Source organism: Metopolophium dirhodum, unplaced genomic scaffold (genome assembly GCF_019925205.1).
Source record: "Metopolophium dirhodum isolate CAU unplaced genomic scaffold, ASM1992520v1 scaffold19, whole genome shotgun sequence".
In the NCBI taxonomy this organism is placed as follows: Eukaryota; Metazoa; Arthropoda; class Insecta; order Hemiptera; family Aphididae; genus Metopolophium; species Metopolophium dirhodum.
Genome location: NW_026869906.1, coordinates 27,501 through 35,000, shown reverse-complemented (window position 1 = coordinate 35,000; position 7,500 = coordinate 27,501). Strand labels below are relative to the sequence as shown.

Sequence of the window (7,500 nt, the reverse complement as noted above, 5' to 3'; positions counted from 1 at the left end):
ATTTTTGTCTGGTCGGCGTTCGACGGGTGCGAGGTGGACTAACGTAAAGAATTATTACGTCCCGCGGACTCGGAGTGCCGTACGCGGAAATATTTTTCATCGACGGGCGAGGCGCGGAGTCGCCCTTGGTGCGCGGCGGCGTCCCCGTGACCGGATCCGTGGACACTGTGCCCTTCATCGATTGCCGATTTTTGTCTGGTCGGCGTTCGACGGGTGCGAGGTGGACTAACGTAAAATATTAATACGGCAAGTGGATGTGGTTTACCGGTATTATTCGGTGCGGGCATTCGGCGAGCACGTCCCGCGGACTCGGAGTGCCGTACGCGGAAATATTTTTCCTCGACGGGCGAGGCGCGGAGTCGCCCTTGGTGCGCGGCGGCGTCCCCGTGACCGGATCCGTGGACACTGTGCCCTTCATCGATTGCCGATTTTTGTCTGGTCGGCGTTCGACGGGTGCGAGGTGGACTAACGTAAAGAATTATTACGTCCCGCGGACTCGGAGTGCCGTACGCGGAAATATTTTTCATCGACGGGCGAGGCGCGGAGTCGCCCTTGGTGCGCGGCGGCGTCCCCGTGACCGGATCCGTGGACACTGTGCCCTTCATCGATTGCCGATTTTTGTCTGGTCGGCGTTCGACGGGTGCGAGATGGACTAACGTAAAGAATTATTACGTCCCGCGGACTCGGAGTGCCGAACGCGGAAAAATTTTTCTTCGACGGGCGAGGCGCGGAGTCGCCCTTGGTGCGCGGCGGCGTCCCCGTGACCGGATCCGTGGACACTGTGCCCTTCATCGATTGCCGATTTTTGTCTGGTCGGCGTTCGACGGGTGCGAGGTGGACTAACGTAAAGAATTATTACGTCCCGCGGACTCGGAGTGCCGTACGCGGAAATATTTTTCCTCGACGGGCGAGGCGCGGAGTCGCCCTTGGTGCGCGGCGGCGTCCCCGTGACCGTGTCCGAACCACCGCGTGTGAAAATTCGATTTTTTTTTTTCACTCGACGTCCTCGGTTATTCGTCGGTGCCGGGGTGGTGCACATGACGGCAGCCCCCGGCGATGTCCGTCGACACGATTTCGAATTCAACTTTTCGAACGTAGTTTTTCCGTGTGCAATAACTCGTTAACCGTTGGTTCGATCTCGACGTACCCGAGACGTGTTCACGTCGTACGTTCCGAGTACTATAGGACACCGGTGTCCGCGACATTTAAATCGGTAATCCTTTATCCGCGGCCGTACCGCTACGCACGGAGATAGACCGATATTTGATTTTCGCTTAACCGCTACGCACTGTGATTGACTGTATTCCGACGGCGGGGTCTCGGTCAACCGTTTTCACGGTTTGCCGGTGACATCGACCGTACCGTTCATCACGGGCAGACCGCAGAGTCGTTGTCCAGGGATATCCCCCTTTGCCGAAAACCTTTACCGCGTAGAATTTCTGCGCTGACCGCGACGTTACAGGGGTGATTACCGTCGCCGAGCTGCGCGCCCGCCGTACCGTCTCGTCGCACGGACCACCGTGTGTGAAAATTCGATTTTTTTTTTTCACTCGACGTCCTCGGTTATTCGTCGGTGCCGGGGTGGTGCACATGACGGCAGCCCCGGCGATGTCCGTCGACACGATTTCGAATTCAACTTTTCGAACGTAGTTTTTCCGTGTGCAATAACTCGTTAACCGTTGGTTCGATCTCGACGTACCCGAGACGTGTTCACGTCGTACGTTCCGAGTACTATAGGACACCGGTGTCCGCGACATTTAAATCGGTAATCCTTTATCCGCGGCCGTACCGCTACGCACGGATTTTGTGATTTTCGCCTAACCGCTACGCACGGTGATTGACGGATTTTCGATTCTCGGCTAACCGCTACGCACGGTGATGGCGAAGTTCCTTCGACTCGGGTGTACCACTACGCGTGAATACCCCCGTCGCACATTGTGAAACTCGAGATTTTGTAAATTTGTGAGCGACTCGGTCGTCGGCGTTCCGCCGGCGTCCGATCGCCAATCACGTACGACAGCAAAGCCACGGGCGACGCCGAAGCCGACGCGTCCATCGCCGCGCACCGGTCTGCCCCAGTCTTCGGAATGGTCAGCAATCCAGTGCCCTTCGATGGTATCCGTCCAAGTTTCGGCGACCGACCCATCTCGCACGCCGAGTGGCAAAACTCAACCGGCGTCGCAGGCCCGCCTTCCGGTGGGCCTCCGACGCGCAAATCGTTTTTTTTCAAAAATCGATGACGACTCCCGTTACCGTTCCGCAAGTTACGAGCTCTCGACGCCAAAACATTCCCGCCGCGGCCGGCCATCGTCGCCGTGCCCGGCGGTCGCCGGGGCGAAGCCCCGGGACGACGGACTTCGCGTCGCGTCCCGGCTTCCCCCACGATCTCGGCTGGGGGCCGTTATAAACCTGGCGAGAGGCGCTAGCGCGGTAATTCTCCGTCCGCTGAAAACGGACGGCGTACGCGCTAACCCCGACTCTCGTCAACGCACGGGTCACGTCGCGTCGGGCGAGCGCTCGCTCTCCGCGTGTGTTCGGTCTACCGCACGCGACCGCCGCCGCAGTCGCCCCGCGTTCTGCGGGTGCTCAGTGCGGCGCTCGCGTCGACCGAAGCGCGCGGTTTACGGGCGCCCGTCCGCGCACGTATCCCACTCGAACCGCGGTCGGTCGTGCGCCGTGACCGTATACCGGTCACGGTCGTTTCGACCTTCCTCGGCGTCGGCTCGCCCACGGGCGGACCGGCGCTCGGACGCACGCGTCCCGAGACGAGTGTCCGCGTCGTCGTCGCCCCTTGGTCGGCGTCGCCGCGGGGATCCGTCACGGGACGCAGTTGTTGTAAAACCGAGATCCCTGGTTGATCCTGCCAGTAGTCATATGCTTGTCTCAAAGATTAAGCCATGCATGTCTCAGTGCAAGCCGCATTAAGGTGAAACCGCGAAAGGCTCATTAAATCAGTTGTGGTTCCTTAGATCGTACCCAAGTTACTTGGATAACTGTGGTAATTCTAGAGCTAATACATGCCGACAGAGTTCCGACCGTCGCGGCGCCCTCGGGCGTCGCTCGCGGGAGGAACGCTTTTATTAGATCAAAACCGGCCCGTCGCGGCGCGCTTCGTGCGCGTCCCGATCGCGGCCCGCGCAAAGACCTGGTGACTCTGAATAACTTCGAGCTGATCGCACGGTCTCCGTACCGGCGACGCATCTTTCAAATGTCTGCCTTATCAACTGTCGACGGTAGGTTCCATGCCTACCGTGGTGGTAACGGGTAACGGGGAATCAGGGTTCGATTCCGGAGAGGGAGCCTGAGAAACGGCTACCACATCCAAGGAAGGCAGCAGGCGCGCAAATTACCCACTCCCGGAACGGGGAGGTAGTGACGAAAAATAACGATACGGGACTCATCCGAGGCCCCGTAATCGGAATGAGAACACTTTAAAACCTTTAAACGAGGATCAATTGGAGGGCAAGTCTGGTGCCAGCAGCCGCGGTAATTCCAGCTCCAATAGCGTATATTAAAGTTGTTGCGGTTAAAAAGCTCGTAGTCGGATCTGTGTCTGGGCGGTGCCGGACCACCCTGGCGGTCCGTCGTGTCGCGGCCGGCCGTGTCGCGGGACCACGTGTCCCGTCGGCGCGGTCGTCGTCGCGCTCGTCAGCCGTCTCGGGGTGTTAGTTACCGGCACGTCGGCCGGACGTATTGTCGGCAGGCGGACACGTGTCTCGGGCTTCCGGCGCGCCGCGCGGCCACGCGTCGCGCGGCCGTCGGGGTTCGACGACGGCGGCCGCCTACTCCAATCTTGCTGCGCGGTGATCTTCACCGATTGCCGTCGGCGGGCCGACACGTTTACTTTGAACAAATTAGAGTGCTCAAAGCAGGCTCAAATCTGGCGGGGCGGCTTCACGGCCGTCTCGTCAAAAGGCCCTGAATACTGGTCGCATGGAATAATGGAACAAGACCTCGGTCCCGCGCATCTCCGCCCTTCGCGGGGCGCGCGAAATCGCCCTCCGGGGCGTTTCCGTGCGCGGGCCGCCGGGCCGCGGGCGCCAGTCGCCCGCGCGTCCCGCCGGGCCGGTTTTCGGGACCGGAGGTAATGATCAACAGAGACGGGCGGGGGCATTCGTACCGAGACGTTAGAGGTGAAATTCTTGGATCGTCTCGAGACGAACTGACGCGAAAGCATTTGCCAAGTACGTTCTCGTATGATCAAGAACGAAAGTTAGAGGTTCGAAGGCGATCAGATACCGCCCTAGTTCTAACTGTAAACGATGCCAGCTAGCGATCCGCCGGCGTTTCATTAACGACCCGGCGGGCAGCTTCCGGGAAACCGAAGCTTTTCGGTTCCGGGGGAAGTATGATTGCAAAGTTGAAACTTAAAGGAATTGACGGAAGGGCACCACCAGGAGTGGAGCCTGCGGCTTAATTTGACTCAACACGGGAAACCTCACCAGGCCCGGACACCGGAAAGATTGACAGATTGAGAGCTCTTTCTTGATTCGGTGGGTGGTGGTGCATGGCCGTTCTTAGTTGGTGGAGCGATCTGTCTGGTTAATTCCGATAACGAACGAGACTCTGTCCTGCTAACTAGGCGGGTAACCCCGGGTCGGCGTGTGCGCGGCGCGGGCGGTTTCGGCCGTTCGTGTTCGCGTACCCGTCGGCTCGGCCCGGTATCCCCGAACGCGTTCGCCCGTCGTCCACGGCGGTCGTCGAGCGCTGGCCGCGCCATCCGCGTCCCGGCGTGCGGCGGGCGTGTGTCGGCCGGGGGGCAACCTCCGGTCGGCGCGCGTCCGTCGTGCGTCGGGCTCCGTGGTGAAGCGCGCCGTGTTCGCGGCCGTCGCCGGCGGATCACGATACGTTACTAGGGCTACCGCCGGCTCCCAGGAGCTTAAACTCTTCTTAGAGGGACAGGCGGCGGACGAAAATAGCCGCACGAGACTGAGCGATAACAGGTCTGTGATGCCCTTAGATGTTCTGGGCCGCACGCGCGCTACACTGAAGGAATCAGCGTGTGTTAACATTCCTGGGCCGACAGGCTTCCGGGTAACCCGCTGAACCTCCTTCGTGCTTAGGGATCGTGGCTTGCAATTTTTCCACGTGAACGAGGAATTCCCAGTAAGCGCGAGTCATCAGCTCGCGTTGATTACGTCCCTGCCCTTTGTACACACCGCCCGTCGCTACTACCGATTGAACGGTCGCATTGAGGTCTTCGGAGTGGACGCGCGTTATTCGGCCCCCTCGGGGGCTGGGTCGTCGCGCGATCGCGAAGATGACCGAAATCGGCCGTTTAGAGGAAGTAAAAGTCGTAACAAGGTTTCCGTAGGTGAACCTGCGGAAGGATCATTAGAGACGGGCCCGCGGTACCGGCAGCACTTGCCGGTCTCGCGCGCGCCTAATCCGACCCCGTGGCCGCGTGCGCTCGCGACTAGCTCGCCGACCGCCCGCGCGCCGCGACCCCCGACCGAGCGTCGACCGAAAGATGGTTAACGTCGAAAGACCATACGGGCCCCGCCGTGCGTCCGCGCACGGCGCGTGGCCGGTAGAAGTTTCGTCGACAAAAAAAAACACCCGACCCCGAACAGCGGATCACTTGGCTCGTGGATCGATGAAGACCGCAGCTATCTGCGCGTCGTCGTGTAATCCGCAGGTTATACGAACATCGACCAGTCGAACGCACATTGCGGCCTCGGTGACCCGCGGGTCCCGGGCCACGCCTGTCTGAGGGTCGTATACCGGATACTCGGCCAGACCGATGCGCCGCCGGCAGGCGTCCGACGGCGGCGGCAGTCCTCCCGGGGACTGTCCGCCCGCCCGTCGGCCGCTCCGGTGGTGCGAGATTGGCGGTTCGACCGTGGAAAACCGCGCTCGCGCGGCCGCCTCCGGTCGTCCGCCCAAGTTGTGACGGCAAACAGTCACGGGTTCTCGCGTCGTCAAACGGCACGTCCCCGTCCGCCCGCCGCGCGAGAGCGCGGCCGGGTCGGCTGAGAGTCCACGGACCTCTCCGGCTTCCGAGACGCGGACGCGGACGGTCACCGTACGGGCGGAGCGCGGACCGCAGGCTGCCGTGTAATTTAAAAAAAAAAAAACCGATACGTTCCGACCTCAGATCAGGCGGGACTACCCGCCGGATTTAAGCATATTAATAAGCGGAGGAAAAGAAAACAACCGTGATTCCCTTAGTAGCGGCGAGCGAACAGGGAAAAGCCCATCGCCGAATCCCGCCGCGCACTTTTGTGTCGCGGCACCTATGGGAGTTGTGGCGTACGGGCCGGCCTCGTTGCCGGGGCGCACGTGACGGTCCAAGTCTCCCTTGAACGGGGCCATGGCCCGCAGATGGTGCCAGGCCAGTAGAGGCCGTCACAGCGTTCCGGGATCGGACCGCGCCTTCGAGTCGGGTTGCTTGAGAGTGCAGCCCGAAGTTGGTGGTAAACTCCATCTAAGGCTAAATACGGCCACGAGACCGATAGTTTACAAGTACCGTGAGGGAAAGTTGAAAAGAACTTTGAAGAGAGAGTTCATAAGAACGTGAAACTGTTCGGGTGTAAACGGACAGAGCCCGCGAGTCCCCGCCGGGCGAATTCACGGTCGGTCTAACCGCCGGCCGGATCTTTCGCTCGGTTAGCGGACGTCGCGACCCGTTGGGCGCCGGCCGAAGGGCTTGGGTGGCGTTCGTCGCGGCGGTTGCGTTTCGGCGTGACCGTTCGCGCGCCGAACCCTGGTGCTCCTGGTCGGCTCGCCCGACGGCAAGAACCGTCGACGCGGCCCCGTCGCAGGCGGGGGTCCCGTCGGTCGGCGACGATTTCGGGCTACTTTCCGACCCGTCTTGAAACACGGACCAAGGAGTCTAACGTGTGCGCGAGTCAACGGTGATCTTACGAAAAACCACGTTTGGCGCAATGAAAGTGAACCGTTTACGGTGCGGACGATGGCCTAGCGACCGAACCCACCGGCGTTCAAAGTCGCGCTGGTCCGCAGTCCGGGGGGCGTCTTCGCCAGTCGGCTTCGGCCGTCCGAGGGCGCACCCTTAGCGCACACGTTGGTACCCGAAAGATGGTGAACTATGCCTGGCCAGGATGAAGTCAGGGGAAACCCTGATGGAGGTCCGCAGCGATTCTGACGTGCAAATCGATCGTCTGAGCTGGGTATAGGGGCGAAAGACTAATCGAACCATCTAGTAGCTGGTTCCATCCGAAGTTTCCCTCAGGATAGCTGGCGCCGATGTGTCCCGCCCGTTCGCGGGCGTACGGACGCCGGTGGGACTCCGCGCTGTACGGCGCGGTAACAACACGCTCGTAACACGGAGGATGTCTCATACGGTAAAGCGAATGATTAGAGGACATTGGGGCCGAAACGACCTCAACCTATTCTCAAACTATAAATGGGTGAGATCGCCGGCTTTACCTGGTACACCGCGTGAACCGCGTGCGAAGCCGGCGACGGAACCCTAGGCGCTTAGTGGGCCATTTTTGGTAAGCAGAACTGGCGCTGCGGGATGAACCGAACGCCGAG

General features: G+C 60.7%; 2 non-coding genes across 2 annotated transcripts in view; both read left to right on the top strand.

The window, feature by feature from the left end:
* The first annotated feature begins 5,561 nt into the window (after positions 1 to 5,561).
* Positions 5,562 to 5,719, top strand: LOC132953361 (5.8S ribosomal RNA). The gene has a single exon (XR_009665600.1). It is a non-coding gene; the product is annotated as a 5.8S ribosomal RNA (ribosomal RNA).
* Positions 5,720 to 6,088: 369 nt separating this feature from the next.
* LOC132953358 (large subunit ribosomal RNA) overlaps positions 6,089 to 7,500 on the top strand; it is a 4,210-nt gene continuing 2,798 nt past the window's right edge. Inside the window, exon 1 of the ribosomal RNA XR_009665597.1 lies at positions 6,089 to 7,500. This exon is cut by the window's right edge and continues 2,798 nt beyond it. This is a non-coding gene — a ribosomal RNA (large subunit ribosomal RNA).